General features: G+C 35.3%; 1 protein-coding gene across 4 annotated transcripts in view; it reads left to right on the forward strand.

Annotated features, from left to right (window-relative positions):
- Tpst (tyrosylprotein sulfotransferase) overlaps positions 1-20,711 on the forward strand; it is a 1,264,187-nt gene that overhangs the window by 110,972 nt on the left and 1,132,504 nt on the right. For all 4 annotated transcript variants that reach the window (XM_069813113.1, XM_069813114.1, XM_069813112.1 and 1 more), the window contains exon 2: positions 7,321-7,399. The gene's annotated coding sequence lies outside the window, so the exon portion shown is untranslated. The remainder of the gene's footprint in view (positions 1-7,320; positions 7,400-20,711) is intronic.

Genomic DNA, 20,711 nt, shown 5'->3' on the forward strand with positions numbered 1-20,711 from the left:
TCTATAGGCACCATAAGCCGCATCTTCAGAGGAAAGTGCTTGAGCGGACTCTGATGAGATCTTGGGCGTCATACTGTACCAGACTGTTCCAAGTCCATTTTACTGATTCCCCCCCCCCCCCCCCCAGGAGTGCTATTTTAAGTTTCTGACTTTTAAAGCTGGACATGGAACAGTTTGGAATAGCCTCATAGCATGCTTATGAGGAGGGATATTTACAGATTTGTTCGATTAATATATCATCGTTGCTCCTGCCATAACTCCTATGTGACATATTTATCGATTTTCGGATTTTTTGCTTTATTAAATAACTTAAATAGTGATACAGCAAATAATAAAATCTCCTATATGTAATTATATTTCTTTGTTTCGAAAATGTAAGAATTCACAGTCTCCTATGTACGGCTGCCATAGGATGAAAAATTTTATATTTTGCACATAGGAGTTATTGCAGGAACAACGACGATATGCAAACAAGGACATGGGACACAATGAAACGAAAATCAGCTTTTTCTAAAAAGTTAGACTTAGAACAGTCTGGTTCTGAGCCATCGAAATGTTAGTCCTATAATAAAGTATGAATGTACGTCACATGGACTGCATCTGAATGGTAGAGGCAATGAGCATCTTTCGCTTCTTATTACTGATAGCATCATAGGTAGTTATGTTAAATATAGTTGTAATATTCCTTTATTAGGTAAACTTGTCACCAGTAAGATGTTTAAAAGAGGTTTAGTTAAATTATGAATATTTTGAAATTTCAAATATTGAATATTCATGAACTCATTAATGTATCTATTTTTCATCAAAATATTAAGAGATTAAAACAAAAAACGGATGAATTTATAATTGCTTTACATTTAACAATCGTAAACCTAACATTATGTATTACCGAATATCATATAAAATAACGGAAATTACTAATACTATATTCGCCTGTATATGAATACTGTACGTATTAGATTCTAATTTCTGTTGTCATGTCTTTTAAAAAAGGGTTCTTGTATTTTTGTGTGATATGGCATGTTGTTAATAAAACTGATACGACTAATTTCTGTAATGAACAAGACATTGAAATCTGTGGCGTTTAAGTTTGTGGTCTGTTGTCAAATTTTATTATCTTGTGTGTTTATAGAGCGCAAGTTGGAGATTTTTATATGCAACTTATATTTAGTAAGTTTCCCAACCAGAGTACAAGCTGGAAGTAGTACAATCACTGATAATATTTTTATAGATGAAAGTAGATTGATTTCCTGTTCGACAGAATCTTTAATCAGTGATCTGTCTAATTATGATGCAGAAATCCTGTGTTTACGTTGTCTCTGAAAAATTCCAAGACATCAGTTTAAAAACTGAGAGAAAAGAGGATCATAAGTTCTGAATTTATCAAAAATTTAAATTTATTTCTACAAAGAGAGCCTTGGTAAATAAGTGCATTATCCCTGAGATTAAAAGTAAATTCATTGTATTTTTAATTTCGAATTATTTCAATAATGGTGTCGAGTCAAGATTGTGAAGCAATCCGAAATAAAAAAACTTGCGAACAGTGTATGGAATTAAAATATCGGGTGAGCTTATTAAAAAAGGAGTCAATGTTTCATGATTAAGAACAATAATGATCATCTTATTCTTAACTACCATAAGAACTACTGCATCATTTATAAAAGAAATGTGAAAGATGCGACACGAATACATTAGAATAGAAAAATACAAAATTCAGGTAATGAAAATTAAAATTATTTGAGACTTTAAAAATTAAACCGGCCAATATCCAAATCATTAAAATATTTTTTTATTAAAATCAATGATTATAAAGTATAGGAGTTCGAGGTTAGTTCTCGCAATCGAGTGATGAAACGTGCTTCGTTTGTGACTTCCCGATCGCACTCGATTCCTCACGTTTATCCCACCTTGCTCGATTCAATTCTTCCTTGTAACCCGTCTTCAGCCGAGTACTTAATAAAGCCCACGACTATTAGCTCCAGGTCCTTAAATTCTGTATCAGCGTCAAATGACTGACCATACTACCCGAAGACTTCTACCCCAGCCTGTTTTTAACTATTGCAGATGGTGTGCAATAAGGGGTTGATTGAGAGTGTTGGTGGTATGAAAGAAGAAAACAGGAGCACTTCGAGAAAAGACACTTTGCAAGTATGCTTCGTCCATTTTCACGTCAAGGCTGGGGATCGAAATCTGGCCTCCTGGATGGAAGACCAGTGTGCTAACGCTGAGCCACAAAAGCAGTCTACATTATGGTTTAGTGATTCTGTTTTAAAAGTAGGGTTGTTCGTATTTTGTCGTATTTTTTACCTACCATTGGGAATTGTGTAACAGTATTTTGTAAAATATAAAAGTTATCTCAGCTGTATTGGCTAGTCTTATGTTTATGGTTGTGGAAAATACATTTTTCACTTGCTGGAGGGCCTGAGTTTCCTAATCTCTGCTTTTATGTACCTCATGAGGTGTAAGGAGCGAAGTACTAGTTTGTTTACTTTCGCTTCTGGACATTCAATTATCCACTATTTAGCTCTCAAGTGTTAAATGCTTGTTATTTGAATATTAACGTCATGCTGTGAGTTGTTCTCGGCGGAGTGTGACTACTATGCTATTTTAAATCAAAGACTCCTGATTCAAATCTGAGCGGTGGCAACAGATATCAAGGGTGGATGGTAAGCGAAGTCTATTTCCATAGGCCTACATTTAAGAGAGCTACTTCCTTAAATTAGACTTCTCTTGGAAAAATGTACTGGCCGTTTCTCGTTAACACTACAGGATGTTTCCGAGGTGGTGTTACAAACTTTCAGGGATGATGGCGAAGGGCACATGTATCAATTTGAGATAAGGAACCATGGTCCGGAAATGACTGAGTCGAAAGTTATAAGCAAAAATAGTTGTGTGGAAATGGAATTGTAATTTCGCACCACGTGCCCTCCTTCCCTTAACTTTTGAAACAGTCATGGAAAAATGGTATGGGCCGGCTGTCTCCTACGTGGGTACTTGTATGATACAATCTGTGAGCTTGACTACTGTTCCCATTGGCTTATCCGTATTCGAAAATCAGGTCTGCTTATTCAGCTCTCGTGTACTCCTCCATTTCACTAGGACTGATCGACTGGACACTGCAACTTGTACACATACACTGCTATCTACAGACGTGCATATCAGGACCGACCATGTCCTTTACACATTACGCTATCTGCATTGCTTTAGTGTAGTTTCCTGTCGCCATCCCTCAGACAGCGCACTGCAGTAAGTGTAAGTACTGTAAATAGACAACGTAAACAACGTCAGATGAATACAGTATGTGTAAGATGTACAGATAAATACACATAAATAAGGTGTACAGAGGAATAAAATTATTTTTTATTTCCACAGCTATTTTTGCTTGTAACTTTCGATTCGGTCATTTCCGGACCAAGGTTCCTTATCTCAAATTGATACATGTGCCTTCGCCATCATCCCTGAAAGTTTGTAACACCACCTCGGAAACACTCAGTATAATTCAACACTGCTATAACATTCTTACATCATATATTACAGATGTCTCCGCATCTTTTAACTCAAAATTAGGAATGTTATGAGATTTGCAAAATAAACTTAAAATCAATAACGTAAGTTTATTTTGCACATCTCATAACATACCTCCATTACATTCTTCATAGCATACTTACAATAACTTTTCATTTTACATAACCTTCGATGAAGTTCCACAATATACACCATTGCTTCCAAATATAGGATAGCATCATTGCAATAAAATCTATATACAAATCATCACGTAAATCTAACCACACAATCAATATAATTAGACATCTAATTAATATAATATATCTACAATAATCTTTCCTTTTCATTTAGATTTCAACATCAGCTTCACAGTTTACTCATCAAACTATACAGGGTGTTAAAAAGTATCCAATATTTTAGGAGGTGCTAATATGCATCAAAACAAGAAAATAATGTCTAACAAACATTGGTCCTACAACACATACTTTCTGAGATCTCAACATTTCTTCATAGGGGGTGCTCAATCTGACGTCCATTCATGGCAATGCATTCCTCTGCCCTTTGGCGTAAGGAATCACGCACTCTTTGAAATTGACCTGGTTTTTTCATGTGTCCCCATAACCAAAAGTCTAGGGGATTTAGGTTTGGGGAATGAGCAGGCCAAGTCGTGGAACTCCCCCGACCAATGCAGTGGTCCTGAAATGTCAACGTCAGGTGTTCACGCACATTGCGGAGAAAATGTGCTGGTGCGCCATCGTGCATGAACCACATCTGTAGTCCTGCTGACATGGCACATTCTCTAGCAAGGCAGGCAATACGTTAATAAGAAAGTCCTGAAAGTCTCTGTTGTAGCACGTATGGTCTTATTAATCTATCACCAAGAACGCCTGCCCATACGTTGATTGAGAATCGGTGCTGATGCCTTGTTTCTTCAAGTGCATGGGAATTTTCGTGTGTACCATAGAAATATGTGAGATAAAACATCCATCGTTTTACCAGTTAATATTGTCGCTTCTATTACGTTTTGCATGAGTTATTTCAAACCAACTGTTCCATTTCATAATTTTGGTAGGTCAGCATTTCGCAGTAGTATTACTTATGATTCAATATTAAGTACGCGGTGGCATTTCTTGTTGTTTAAGAATACAGCTGGATAAATCACAGCCTGCTCACTTCCTATAACTGTATCGAGAAACTCAAAACGTGGTCTTTGACTGTGTCATTGCTACTTACTGCATGGAGTTTTTAGATTTTAGCTTTCATAATGTTTTCAATTTTGTGTTATTTTTCCCACGGCCCTATAGAAGTCGATGTTGAATTTAACAGAAATAAGAAACAATTGACTGTAGAAGGTGCTGTTTTAATATTATATAGGCGTGTTTGATGGTATTTTTACTTTTTAAAATAATTTAATATTAATTTGTCCAATTTTATTGTAGCCTATGTTTTTCCCGTGGTCATGAAGATGAAATGTGAAAACTTTGACAAATATCGGTCAAAGCGTGTAGATTTGTATAGAATACATACAGCACATACATAAATACATACCACATAGACTTTTACACATACCGGGTGGTGACTTGGAACACGCACTATAGAGATTTCAATGCTGAAATTTATATTTTGTTGTATTAGCTCCTCTAATTGTTATAGAAGAAAATGTCATTAAAGTTTTTTGTAAATAAAAAAATTCTGCATCTATCTATTTTATTAAATTCATATTTTGATTATGAATGTGTTTGGAATTAATTAAAATTGTAAAGTAATTATAACCATTTTTAAAGAAATCTTAATTGAAGTGAGTATTGGATAACTGATACTTGTGTTTAAAACAAGCTAATTTAGGATCCAATCAGTTATGATTAAATTTAAAGGGGAAACGAATGTGACAACAATTTGATTTTTTTTAATACAGATTAAGGCCCGTAAAACACTACAGCGAGAAATATGTAATGCGTTTGTCGAGCTACAGAAAATGCTTTCCTTTAGCACGGAATAACGTTCGAAATAAGGCATAGCTGACATTTTTGGGCTAGCGATTTTTCGAAAACATAGCTATACCACCACCCGTATTTCCCGCCCCCACAGGTAACCTAACCTAATTGTAGCCAATAAAATGTTTATTACGTGAATGAAATTGAACTCTTAATAGAAAGTCAGATGTTCAAATTTATGTAACTTTATTTCTATCAGCGCATATCAAACGCAAAGACCTTGTATAGTATTATATAGACGGTCTTTGATCAAATTGCCTTCCGTATGACGTAACAAAATTAGTTTTTTAATTATTTATACAGAGATGGCTCCACTGTGTAGCAACATATTTCTCGCTGTAATGTGAAGACGTTAGGGTAAGCTAAGCTGTGTTCACATATTACACAGTTCATAACTCTCCCTGTAATATGTTACCGGCCTAACAGTGAAAATATCGATGTTTACATTATTTCATGGTAAATCAGTGAATCACAAATGTTCAAATAGACCTCCATTTGCTGCTAAACAAAAATCAAGACTATTACAAAACTTCGTCTCACATTTGCTAGCTGCATATTTGATATCTTGTTGCTTTCTCTACGTGCACAGTTTCCAGTATAATATTACTTAATAATTTGAAAACTTTTTTTTCATGGAATACATTTTATCAGATTAACAAATGAACCATAAACAAGAATATCTTTGCATTCAATTGTTTTTGCTAATTCATGGCCAACTATGATTAGCATGAATTAAAAATTAGTGCAGTTTCTGTGTCTGTGGCGGGAGTATTTAGTATTATTTTTTAGATTTTTTATCCCAGTCAAAGATAGTTTTTAATTGTATGATTGAACGCAGAATTTTTTTCTCTACAGAAAACTTTAATGACATCTTCTTCAATAATAATTAGGGGAGCTAAGGTAACAAAATATAAATTTTAGCTTTGAAATCCCTATGGTACGAGTTCCAAGTCACCATACTGTATAAGATTAAGTATCATATCTTGATTTCATTGAACTAATGTATGGAAACCCTAGGTAGGGCCTGTGTACATTTCTTCATACTTTGGTGGTGGAAACTACTTTTAATCTTTATCCAGATCATTCTTAAAACTTGTTGGCTTTTATGCATCTCTGATACTGTGATTCTCACCTGTTTTGACCATTCATATAAAGTGGTTCTAATGTAGTCCTGGTGCACCTTGGGAATTAGAGTTATGTTGTAGAAAAGTAATAATGAATTAGAGTTATGTTGTAGAAAAGTAATAATGCTTATTTATAACATAGTTTTGTTAAGATACCAACAAGGGAAACGGCAGTAGCCTACTCTTTTCGAAAAATCTGATTGAAATATATTTTTTGTCCACGAATTTCAGTTTGACTGTTCCGGATTTGAACCTTGGTCTCCGGCATGGGAAACCGATGCTTTAGCTGTCTAGCCGTTCGATTTATAGAGATTTACTTAAAATATCATAGAAATCACAATGACTGTGAACAAAGATCATGCCACAGGTGGACTTCAAACATAATACCTTGACCTCCGTACAGAGTTACAGTTGGGTACACCGTAATCTACAAGATCCATCAATTGTTAAAACTTCATATTATTGAGTGATAAGAATTAGTATCTAGGGATGTTCGGAAACGTTAATTCAACTCCATTTGTGTTCTACTCGTTTTCAGCGTAATTTTACAAGCTTCCGTACCTTTTTTTACAGTGATAATCAACGTATATTTTTACGTATATTGCTACTTGTGCACGCCATTGTTTTAATATGATTGATAAATAATGACGGTTTTATATTAATTGTGCATTTATAAGCAATATTTTGTTTGTTCACAGTACATCGCAGACTCCAGAGTATCCGGGTGTTTATAGTGACATGAATGCGGCCATTAAATATAATCAATAGTAGATAAAGGTAAGTACGAATTATATAAATATTTGTACGATTCACAGCCTTGTATGAAATGAGATAAAAGAGAAGTTTGATGGTTTTCGGTACTCATATTCTGTTAATCGTAGAACTTAAGAGAGACAGGGAGAGAGAGGACATATAATCCTTTACCCATAAACCAACGGCCGTAACTGTCATATTTTAATGTCCAGTGTTGCTCTTCTTCATCTAACATTATTAGGAGCATTAAATCCAGACGTTTGAGATAGACAGGGCATGTAGCACGTTTGGGTGAATCCAGAAATGCATACAGAGTGCTAGTTGGGAGACCTGAGGGGAAAAAGACCTTTGGGGACGCCGAGATGTAGATGGGAGGATAATTTTAAAATGTATTTGAGGGAAGTGGGTTGTGATACTAGGGACTGGATTAATCTTGCTCAGGATAGGGACCATGACGGGCTTATGTGAGGATGGCAATGGACCTCCGGGTTGTCTAAAAGCCATTTGCTCTTTGTACTTACAGCACGGATGTGATATGACGAACGAATTATTATTATTATTATTATTATTATTATTATTATTATTATTATTATTATTAGGCCTATTAAATATGGGAAATGCCTGTTATTATTCGGTTGAGAAACTTTTATCGTCCAGTCTGCTGTCAAAAAATCTGAAAGTTAGAATTTATAAAACAGTTATATTACCGGTTGTTCTTTATGGCTGTGAAACTTGGACTCTCACTTTGAGAGAGGAACATAGGTTAAGAGTGTTTGAGAATAAGGTGCTTAGGAAAATATTTGGGGCTAAGAGGGATGAAGTTACAGGAGAATGGAGAAAGTTACACAACACAGAACTGCACGCATTGTATTCCTCACCTGACATAATTAGGACCATTAAATCCAGACGTTTGAGATGGGCAGGGCATGTAGCACGTATGGGCGAATCCAGAAATGTATATAGAGTGTTAGTTGGGAGGCCGGAGAGAAAAAGACCTTTAGGGAGGCCGAGACGTAGATGGGAAGATAATATTAAAATGGATTTGAGGGAGGTGAGATATGATGATAGAGACTGGATTAATCTTGCTCAGGATAGGGACCAGTGGCGGGCTTATGTGAGGGCGGCAATGAACCTCCGGGTTCCTTAAAAGCCAGTAAGTAAGTAAGTATTATTAGGCCTATTATTACTGTGTATTATTACTGTTAATCTTCACTTACACATTAGTATTCCGGTTATAAATGGAAGCTTAGTCAAGTCATTGTCATAATGTGGAAATTTCTCCAAGTGCTGATAACTTAGAATAATTATATGAGGGCTATTCATAAAGTACCATCGGTTTTATTGTAACAAAAATGACAATATGATTACAAGGTTTGTTTACAACAGCTTGAAATTCTGTAGTGCTCGGGAAAAGTGGCACAAGTAAAAATTGGTAATTTTACAGGAGAAGGAAAAAAAAACTGTCTGCACACTGGTTTATGTCGATTTGATTTTCTTCTGTATGAAATTATTGTAATGAGAGAAATACGTATGTCTCTTCTCCCAAGCGAACAGACGTTCCGTAAGTTGTCAATAAATTAATAAAAAATGTTTATGGAAACTGATTTGTGCCAGTGAGTTAAATTGATACATTTTTTTTTAAACATTTAATGAGCTTTTGAATACCATAGTCATAAAGATCTCCCGCGTGTGACTGAAGCCAGCTTACGATGCTGCACTGCAACTCTTCGATATCGTCAAAGCTCTGTCATGCAAGCCACTTCTTCATATGAATGAAAAGATGGAACTCACTAGATGTTCAAATCAGGGCTATAATATGGAAGTTCGATTTCCGCTTGGGCTGATTACCTGATTGGGAGTTTTTCGAGGTCTTCCCCAACCGTAAAGCGAATGTCAGGTAATCTATGGCGAATCTTCGACCTCATCACTCCAAATACCTTCTCACTATCACCAGTTCCATCGACGCTAACCCTTAAACACTAGGATGGGTGAAAATTCACCCAATGGTATTCTGTGACGGTTCCCACTAGATAACAGCATTCCACACAGACTTGTGCTTTCAGGTATTTTCAAGAAGTTCAGTGCTGAGTGAGTATCCGTGAAGAAAGAGGTGTTTCGTGCTGCAGTGTTGGCTGTGTTTGGTGTTGATGGGTGAATTTTCACTCATCCTAGTAATAGTGTAACTAACTTTTCCTAATATTTATAAACTTAGTGAGTGGAAATGGCTGATTGTAATAACCAAGTACTGGATAATTTCCAAATTTGTAAGACGTTGAAAGAAGAGTTGTTGAATTTAGAGAATGTAAACGTGGGAGAGAAGGAACAACCACAATTTATAGAGTTTGTTGACGATCATGTGGAAGAAGACCATAGCCTCGGGCGCGGGTTCGATCCCCGCTTGGGCTGATTACCTGGTTGGGTTTTTTCCGAGGTTTTCCCCAACCGTAATGTGAATGCAAGGTAATCTATGGCGAATCCTCTGCCTCATCTCGCCAAATATCATCTCGCTATCACCAATCTCATCGACGCTAAATAACCTCGCAGTTGATACAGCGTCGTTAAATAACCAACTAAAATAAAAAGAAGACCATATTGAAGATGATGACGGCACTTAGCATCTTTATTGGTTTATTTATTTATTTGTTTGTTTGTTTGTTTGTTTGTTTGAACATAAAGTTCTTCGTGCTCTTCAAAACTGTGCAGTAAATATGCTGTTTATTATGCAAAGTGTCATTCGTTCGTATACTGTATATTACAATGAACCTAGAGCTACTGTACAAAAATTGCAAGTGAAATTGTGCAAGCACTTAGCACCATTATTGTGTTAGATTTAAAATTTTTTCATAGGTAGGTACTGATTATTGTTTTAAAAAACAGCAAATATAATTGCATAAAACCAAATTCATACAATTTTTTATGTTTAATGAGCAACTTAACATCGTGAAAAGTGTAATAATTTATGTTCATAATAAAAATAAATTTCGATAGTAAAATTTCATTATTTTACCATAAAAACATTTGTAAAGTATAAAACTTTTTCTAACATGCCTACAAATGTTTTACAGAAGTTTTGAAGTTCATTTACACAAAAATTAAAAAAAGAAAATGGTACGGGTGAAAATTCACCCTTTCTATATAGTAATAGTAGGCATTACAAACATCCTACTTCTCAAGGAAGTCCACACCTGTGGAGTAGCGGTCAGCGCGTCTGGCCGCGAAACCAGGTGGCCCGGGTTCGATTCCCGGTCGGGGCAAGTTACCTGGTTGAGGTTTTTTCCGGGGTTTTCCCTCAACCCAATATGAGCAAATGCTGAGTAACTTTCGGTGTTGGACCCCGGACTCATTTCACCGGCATTATCACCTTCATCTCATTCAGACGCTAAATAGCCTAAGATGTTGATAAAGCGTCATAAAATAACCTACTAAAAAAATTCTCAAGGGAACCTAGTAGTTGATACAGCGTCGGTAAATAACCAAGTAAGAAAAGTTTGAATGTGTTTTACGTTAAGAGAACATACTTGTTCAGGATTCTGTTTATTGAAGTTAAGTGTATGCAGTGCCAGTTGCGATAGAAAACTTTCTTGTTTACGTGTAGAGGTGAAAAGGAAGGGAATTCGCGCCTGTTTTTTTTTTTTTTTTTTTTTTTTTAAAGATGAACTAAAAGTGGAGGAAATAGGGAGTGCAGTGCTTTCCGTACAAAGAAAGCACGTAGACATGTCATCAGTTCTCACTCTCACTCTCTCTCTCTCTCTCTCTCTCTGTCTCGATAAAGAGCATTTGTTTGAGGTGAATTAAATCTCTGAAATAATGATAAGCTTATATTATATTGTGCGTCTTATAGGGCATGTTGGCTATTCCATATGACATCGATCAGTAAAAAACCTCGCATTTTTTTATACTCTAATTTTTCCCCTATTTATACAAGGTGCATTTTCAAAAATATACTATCGAAAGTCAAACGGTTTTCGTATTATTGAGCGACAAATTTAGCGTATTTTATAAAAATAAGCCTCTTTCAGCGCTCAGAACTCTGGAACCATTTACTGCAGAACATTGAACGAGAGCTTATTTTGAATCTGGCATTTGGTAGGTTATGTTAAGAAGTAATCCTTATTTTTATTGTACACAGACAGACAGATAATCTGATTTTACTTACTTTTAGGCTTTTTGCCAATTTGTAAAAATGTAAAAAAAAATTATTGGGAAAAATCTTGCATTATTAAGAGGGATTCGGCATTGTTTTGTTAGTGGCACGGCAATAAGTTTCCAGGGTATTAAATAGATTATTTTCACACGCCTAGACTTGAACGGCGCAGTACCGCACGCATTGGCCGAGAGCTGAAGATAAGCGAGCGTTGGTCGTCATTTTACTCCTGTGTTTATGAAAACCTCGGATAAAGCTCGCACAGCCATGACTGCTAGACGACATATCACGTGTTTATGTCTCCTGGACTTGCTTGCCTCGGCTAGCTCCCGCCTCACAGTCAGCTGGTTACTTCACGCGCGTACTATTTATTTTCTTTATTTGATATTTTCAATACTTTCTTATCAACGTGCCATCAGTAAATATGTATGTGTTTATTTGTACTTTCAATGCGGAATCTAACTATATATTTTGTTTAAATATTTTTTCCTAGGCAAAGGCGTCTTAATGAGGAGAAATCTAAATTTCTCCATTTCCATAAAAAGTAAGAAAATCTGTTTACATGTCAATATAAACTTTAATTTCTCAGTATCAAAATAAACCTTGATTTTGATCATTGGGTGATAGGGTTTCGGAGCTACAATAGTTTAAAATTACTAATTTTATGAAAATACAATGAATTTAAATATTCTTAATTTAAACACTATGAAGTTCTGATGCCTCAAACTTTGCACAAAGCATTTTATCACAGTTATCTACGTACAAAAAAGTTTTATTGTATTTAGAAATTGTAAGGTCAATTTTCTCTATATTTCGGTCGATTTGAGATGGAATAGCTCATGTGCAGAATGACAGAATGCAATTTAACGAGTAGGAAACTTTTGGAGGATTAATAGACGGCCAAAAATCTATCAGCAAGTTTATATAAATAGATGATTTGTTGAAGTACAGTTTTTTTTTTCTTGCTTGCCTTTCGCAAGCGGTATTCAAAATGGCTCCTTCGGGACCTGAACGTTACATTATAAATTGTCTTGTCTCCTGCATCTGCTGACAACTTTGTTCAGTTCGATCGCGATGTATTTCAATATCCTCAGCAGGTCTTTTGAATAGGCTCTATAAGAGATTGCATGTGCACATGTTCCTGTCTTGTGATCACACGAAGTTCCAAGTCATGATGTTAGTTCTCGACAACGTACAGGGACATCATTTTATTTTTACTAACATTTTTAATATTAACCTGGCTATACCTTTGGATTAAGGATTGAAAACCGGAAACACCGTTTGCTACCCCCTTCCACGACTGGAGTTCGATGATACTTGCGTAAAATAAAAACAAATCACTTTACTAGGTATAGGAGGGAAGAAAAGTAGTTCATCCATTTACGCAAACTAGGAAATATCGCGATTTTGAGTTCGATAATTTTCATTATAGGTTTTTGTTTAATCAAAATACAGTACTGTGTTAACAATAAGTGTTGTTACTCACGAATTCAGCTATCCATTCATGATGCAGTGTATAATATACTGTCTACAGCACATTAGCGTACAATATAGAGAGTGGAATTAAATTGAAAAATAATCATAATATGGATATTTAAACACATTTTCGATACAGGTTTCAGTTCTTTTGTGCATACTATCGCACTATAGACTATTGTACCTAATTCCAATTACCAGTTTCGGTCTTCGTACTAGTAACTCATGTTGAAATAATTCTGTACCTACTCTATAAAAGAGTACCTTACGTACTGTAAATTCAATCTTCACTTCTGCCCGATCCGAAAAGATAAAATCCGAAAAGATAAAATTACTCAGACATGCTATTTACTGTCCGTGCAAGTGGTTATGTAGCAGGGTCGTAGAAAGGGGGAAAAATCACTTGCCAGTTAATTACTTAATGAGATCCTTTTATTTTAGTTATTTTAAATAGTTGTATAATATTACGTAGACGTCCAATTCCTAACAGACATTAATGTTTTCAGAAAAAAGCTGAGACAGCCCAGTACCTGTGCGAAAATATGATTCAATATTGAAAGCTCTTTCGTCACTGGAAAACAGGAACATATTTCTGGAACATACTATACTCACTAATTCAGTACTGCTTACTATGACCGCATACGCGGTCTTGATTCTGTGTGGAGAACGGTTGAAAGTTTACTAGTAGAGGGGGTGGGAGTGAAGTACATTAAAAAATTCAGGTACAATGAAAATTGAAGTAAAAATAAAATCATGTCCCTGTATATGTTTTTGGATAGATGACTTGCATTTACAGAACGTTTCCAGCAAAAAGACAAAAATGAGGCTTAACCCCGTTATGCTTGAACTTGTACAAATAACTTTCAACATCACGTCGAACTTCTTTCCTTTAATTGTAGTCGTAGTCGCTGTCGTCGCTGTCGTCGTCGTCGTCGTCGTCGTCGTCGTCCTCATCATCATCATCATCATCATCATCATCATCATCATCATCATCATCATCATGGGTTAGACCTCCTGGCCTATTCCGGCTCAGTAAACCTATTCCATCGTTTTCTCGGCCTTCCCTAAATTTATTGTACGGCGTGGTCGATATTGCCATATTGCTTTTGTAAGGTGACCGCTGTTCTTTCGTTTCAGATGTTTATTCCATGTAGTTTTATATTTTATTATCTGTTCATTTACAGGTTCAAGTTTCACTTTTCTTATTTCCTAATTCCTAATGTGGTCCAGTCGTGAGAATTTTTATTACTAATTTTATTTGAATATCATTATCAGAGAATTTCCAACTCATACATTTAAAATGTGATGTTTGCTTTAAAAACTCGTCATAAAATTACAATTTTTGATCTCACTGACTCCTTCCCTTTAAAAGCCATTATATAGGGTAAATTAGGATCTGTTGGACAGTCGGGCATGTTGGACACTTTGTACTTTAACGTGTTACCTCGCCACTTGTGGGCACCACATTCTGCTAGAAGTACACGACAGAAGTAGCCCCACTCGTGGCTACTTCCTTCATGTACTTCTAGCAGAATGTGGTGTCCACAAGTGGCGAGGTAACACGTTAAAGTACAATGTTAAAATTGAAATATACCGTCTATACTTACTAGATAAGTATAGACGGTATATTTCAATTTTAACATTGTATTACAACCTGCTTATCGGATAAATCATACAACATGAAAAACACGTTAAAGTACAAAGTGTCCAACATGCCCGACTGTCCAACAGACCCTAATTTACGCTATGTTACGTTTTCGTCAGTGATTGTATTTTTAGGTTAGTCTGTACATACCATTATATTGCACATTTAAATATTCGGTGAAAGAAGTGCAGAATAATTCTTCTGCCAGTCTTTTTGTAATTGAGTTGACTTCATTTGTGCATATTGACTAGGATAGGATCAAGATAATAATATAGGTTTACAGTACAGTATAGTCCTATGCACGTGAAACAGAAAAGTATATGTTTATATTCGAATTAACTTTCTCTCTGATGATTCCTACTTAAGTCCCACTCTGTATGTATGTATGTATGTATGTATGTATGTATGTATGTATGTATGTATGTATGTATGTATGTATGTATGTATGCATGTATGCATGCATCCGGATTTTCAGTACCAATTGATTTTCATATGACTGTGTCTGTACTATGCCAAGCTTAGGACTATATTACACTATCAAATTTCTTTGTCACAGAAGTTTGATAAAATATAGATGATAACATTTTTTACAGTGTAATATAGCATATTTGAACACATCTCGCTGTGACGTAGTTCTGTAATAAAAGTTATGGTCATCATCATACCTTTGATAAAATCTGTGACTGAGAAGAAAGAAAATGGCGTCCATTAAGTACACATGGTCTGTTAAAACCATAAAACGTTTAGCCTAATATTACATTATGAGTCACATGAAATGTTTCCATCATCCATTATTAAATACTAAGTATATCGTATTTGCTCGCGTACTTTGCGCACCACATATTTTACGCACCCCAAATTTTAAAGGATTTCTTTGAACTTTAATTTTGCTCCGTGTATTTTCCGCACGTACAATCTTTTTTTCAGTGTAGTATGAATTTTCCTTCACTAAATTCCATTGCCAATACTTGCATTCCTCGGCATTGTTCATTGACCAGTACCCAACTCAACTTTCTGCTTCACAAAGAAACCCTAAATAACGTTACTTGAACACTGATGCTTGTCCTTGTAAATTACCCCTAAGGGCGGTGACTGTGACAAGTTTTACTGTTTAACAGGTATTGTGCAGTTCTCACTGCAACATGAAGAATGCATCGATCAACCACCTACTGTATAGGCCTATAAACTCGTACAATGTGCTCAATTAAAGTCTACCTATTGAGAATCCTACGTCTGCTATGTACTTTGCATTCATTATGATTGTCATATACCCAATTTAATTATTACTTATAATTTAAGATTACCAGTAGTTTTAGGTGAGAAAAGTACTGTATTCTTAATTACTATATGCTTGAATAAAACCCAGATCAAGAAGTCTAATTTAAAAAATTCGCATATTTTACACACCCCAATTTTTCAAACAGCCAAAATAGATTAAAAAGTGCGCAAATTACGCGAGTAAATACGGTATGTAGGACTTCACATCTTCATACTGAAGTTCTCTGAATAAGAGTTTGATGGATTCCTTTTGTATCTTTTCTCCCTACCTCAATCTCTAACCCAAATCGTCAGCTTAGAGTATAAACCTGCTAACTAACAAAAAGGAAATTTTACAGTGGAAACAAAAAAACTGAGTACAAATTAACTCTGAAACTTTAGGACCAAGTCTGTACTTTGGATTTGTTTCTAAAGCTTCAGAGTTAATTTATATCCAGTCTTTTGTTTCCCCCGTAAAATTTCGTTTTTATTAGTTAGCGGTTTACACTCTAAGTCTAAGCCGACGAAATACGTTTTTTCTCTGATTTCTTCTTCAGTATTAATGCAATATACATTACTGTATTTACAGTTGCAATAAGCATAGAACTGTTATGGATCCGTTATTAGAACTGTGATGAAAGATATGATAAAAGCTTTGGCAATGTGTAATATACTCAAAATCTTACATTTGATCATACGGGGACATCATTTTATTTTTACTTCAATTTTTATTGTACCTGAGTTTTTGAATGTACTTCACTCCCATCCCCTCTACTAGTAAACTTCAAACCATCCTCCACACAGAACCAAGACCACGTATGCAGTCGAAGTCGCCTTACGGTCATAGTAAACAGACTGAGTTAGTGAGTATAGTACGTTCCAGAAATATGTTCGCGTTTTCCAATGACGAAAGAGCTTTTAATATTGAATCATATTTTCGCACAGGTACTGTCGTCCGTTTGTCTACGTCGCATCCTGGTTTCCCCCCACCCGCTTTTGCTCGCCCCTCTGTAAAGGCTAGTGGCTCGGCTGTCTTAGCTCTTTTCTGAAAACATTAATTTCTATTATAAAAATGACGCCTACGTAATATTATACAACTGTTTAAAATAACTTAAGTAATTAATTGCTAAGTCATTTTGCCCCTTTCCACGACGCTGCGACAAAACCACTTGGACGGACAGTACAGTAATTTTATCTTTTCTATTATAAAAATGACGCCTACGTAATATTATGCAACTGTTTAAAATAACTTAAGTAATTAATTGCTAAGTCATTTTGCCCCTTTCCACGACGCTGCGACAAAACCACTTGGACGGACAGTACAGTAATTTTATCTTTTCGGATCGGGCAGAAGTGAAGATTGAATTTACAATACGTAAGGTACTCTTTCATAGAGTAGGTACAGAATTATTTCAACATGAGTTACTAGTACGAAGGACGAAACTGATAATTTTAATTAGGTACAATAGTCTATAGTGCGATAATATGCACAAAAGAACTGAAGCCTGTATCGAAATGAACGGCCACCATTTTCAAAAATGTGTTTAAATATCCATATTATGATTACAGTACCGTAATTTCCCATAACTATGGTCCAGGCACCCAACTATGGTCCAAAACGCGTTATTTGCTACTTAGTCCTCCAAGAGTTCGGCGTTTGCCATTTAAGGCGCCACTATGATGTAATTATGTTCCCCATAGATGCTTCTATCTACCATTACACGTGGCAATGATATGGATTCTTGACAAGGTCAGCGTGCATCGTTCTATTGAATTAGTGAAGACACGAAATCATTCAGTTTGTGATTGTCTGTTTTATTAAGCTCTCCTCTGTAGAACTGGTAAGTTATAGATGTATGATTCTTTTTACAATTAAATCTGGCTATATAGTGTTTACTTTCACGTAATAATTACACTGGCAGAGGTTAAGGACTCTGCGTGAAAAATATTTAACCTCAAGGATAGAAATCAGTCCTCAACTATGTACCACAATTTTTCGTGGACCATAGTTGTATTTCATTTTGAAATATTTGTTTTAATGAAATGTGAACAATTTGATTATTTACTTCTGCAAATATGGTGTATCAGTATATTCTAAAACACCATTTAACATTATAGTCTAATAAATAAAGAAGCAGGCTGTTCCAGCATCAATGGTACTAGCACGAATAATGGTCCGGTAAAACGAAAACTTCAAGGTAGAAAGATCACAACCGTCCCTGTAAGTGACTATGAGAGCGATGAAATTGAATTGGATACAGATTATGATGTTTCCGGTGTACTCTCCATATTTACAGACAGTGAGTCAGATGTGGAAAAGAAGACGAAATCTGTTAAAATAATGCTAAAGGCACATAGTTATATGGTAGTTACTTATGAGGAGGAATTGTGGCCAGGAAAAGTTTTGGAAGTGAAGAACAATGGAGCTATTGTTTCATGTATAGTAAGAAGCGGCAATTACTGAGGGGAGGGAATATCCACTATTAGTAACATCTGGGTGGCCACAAAATCAGTTGAACATTTGGAAGAAAATTGAAACAATTTGTAAGTTATTACACCTTTTAATTATATCCATTGTTTGGCGTTAAAAATAATAGCGCAAGTGATAATAAAAAAGAGTTTTTTTTTCTGGGAAGCAATGTTTTCTTTATTTCATCATGGGTTTTCTGATTCTCACCTCATAAAAAAAAATTGAGAAACTTTAGGTGGCCCGGTATTTTTGCCGGTGAGTGTAGTTGTTCATTATTGCAGGAAAATTACTTTCAGATTTCACTTCTTTATTGTGTGTTTATGCAATGTGTACTAATAAAAAGAATCCATGTACTTTTCATTTATTTTTAATATTTCTTTGCTCGATTATGTTTCTACCCGTAAATTAGAAACTCTATTTATTGATTTACGAATAATTACAGATCCAGCTATAGTCCATTATTGCTTTCAAGCATGAATATATAAGTGGACCATAGTTGGGCAACTCAGAATACAACTATGTACCAATGCTTATTATTTTTTCAACACTTGTAATTAAACAATTTCCAACACATATGTCAATATTTATTTAATATACACTTACAAGAGTCCGAAGCCAAAATTTCACTTAATCTGGATGAATAGTATTGAATATACCAAGAAAAATGTGACAAATGTGGACCATAGTTAGGGGAAACTACGGTACTGTATTTTGATTAAACAAAAACCTAATGAAAATTATCAAACTCAAAATCGCGATATTCCCTAGTTTACGTAAATGGATGAACTACTTTTCTTCCCTCCTATACCTAGTAAAATAATTTGTTTGTATTTTACGCCAGTAATATCGAAATTCCAGTCGTGGAAAGGGATAGCAAACGGTGTTTCCGGTTCTCAACCGTTAGTCCAAAGGTATAGCCAGGTTAATATTAGAAATATTAGTAAAAATAAAATGATGTCCCTGTATATATTTGGTAAAAAATGTTATCGCATTCTGTGACACAGAAATTTCATAGTGTAATATAGGTCTTACTATATGCAATACTGGCACAGTGTCATCGTCACTGCCGGTGGCATGATTGTAAAGGCAAACACTGTTGCAACAAAGCATAATTGTGATGGTGCAGTGAAATCAGAGTACATGTACGATTTTATACTTCATAATTATGTTGGCATGCCCGCCAATTGAAAAATTGTCGCGTAGTAATTTAGTGAGAACATGTTTCACAGTAAAACACTGCATTGAGGAAAGAAGTAGTAACCATATTTATAATAAATAAACATTGAGAAATACACTGATATGTAAATTGCCGCGTTAATCGCAAGTGTAAAGTAACAAGATAACAAGGAACGATAGCAAAAAAGACAAACTTGACTGGTTGTGATATGAATTTCTTAACCTAATATCGGTCCGGCACTGCTCTCCGATCCATGAAAACTCACTGGAAGAAATGGGAAGGAAAGAAGTTAGGAACATTAGCCAAAGATAAACTAGAATTGTTTCGCTACTAATAACTTTGTCATTCTGAGCTTTGTATATTTTTGGTTTTCTGTTCTTTATTTTAAGTCTCTAAATTTTCTCTTAAACAATTGAAGACCTAACATTCTAAATATGCTAAGTGCCAATTTTTGAAATTCCATTTTATTCAGTGTAAGGAAGAAACATCCATATGAGAATATCATACTAAATTGTCTTTGTCATAGCTCAACTGAAAGTGACTCATTCGTGTGCCAAAATACGGTGTTGTAGGTATCTCAACATGCATTTCGCAGTGAATTTTTCATCAATATCTCAGATAATTGTTTTTGGCACTTACCACATTTGGAATGTTAGGTTCTCAATTTTATTATATAAATAAGTGATCCCGGAAGCTTGTCTAATTCTTGTTAGAACGTGGAAATTCAAGAAATTGATTTCACAGTATTTTCCTTTTAATAGTACTATGATCTATGATTTTATTTGTGGCAAACGAAAATTAAAATTACGAGCTGTCATTTCGAAGCCACATTTTGTCCTTCCGCCAGGCTCGAGAACCGCTCAGTCGTTTCTGCATTGTTCGCCAGGATGTCGGCGTGTGAGAATTTGCTATCCCTGTTGTATACTGTACCTCCATAAAGCTGAAGTTGTATTTCGTGGTATCACTTCCGGTGCAGTGGAGCGTGTTGTTCACGATATCGGATATTGTGAAATTCGCGTCTCTTGTGTATTTGTACATTGAAATGTGATACGTTTTCAAGCATTACTTCCTGCGGTAATCTAAGTGAGAATTATAGAATGACAAGCTAATACAAGGATCAGATACACCTCAAATCTTGAGATTAGTTGATCCTTATTTAAAGTGGAG

Source organism: Periplaneta americana, chromosome 16, assembly GCF_040183065.1.
Source record: "Periplaneta americana isolate PAMFEO1 chromosome 16, P.americana_PAMFEO1_priV1, whole genome shotgun sequence".
In the NCBI taxonomy this organism is placed as follows: domain Eukaryota; kingdom Metazoa; phylum Arthropoda; class Insecta; order Blattodea; family Blattidae; genus Periplaneta; species Periplaneta americana.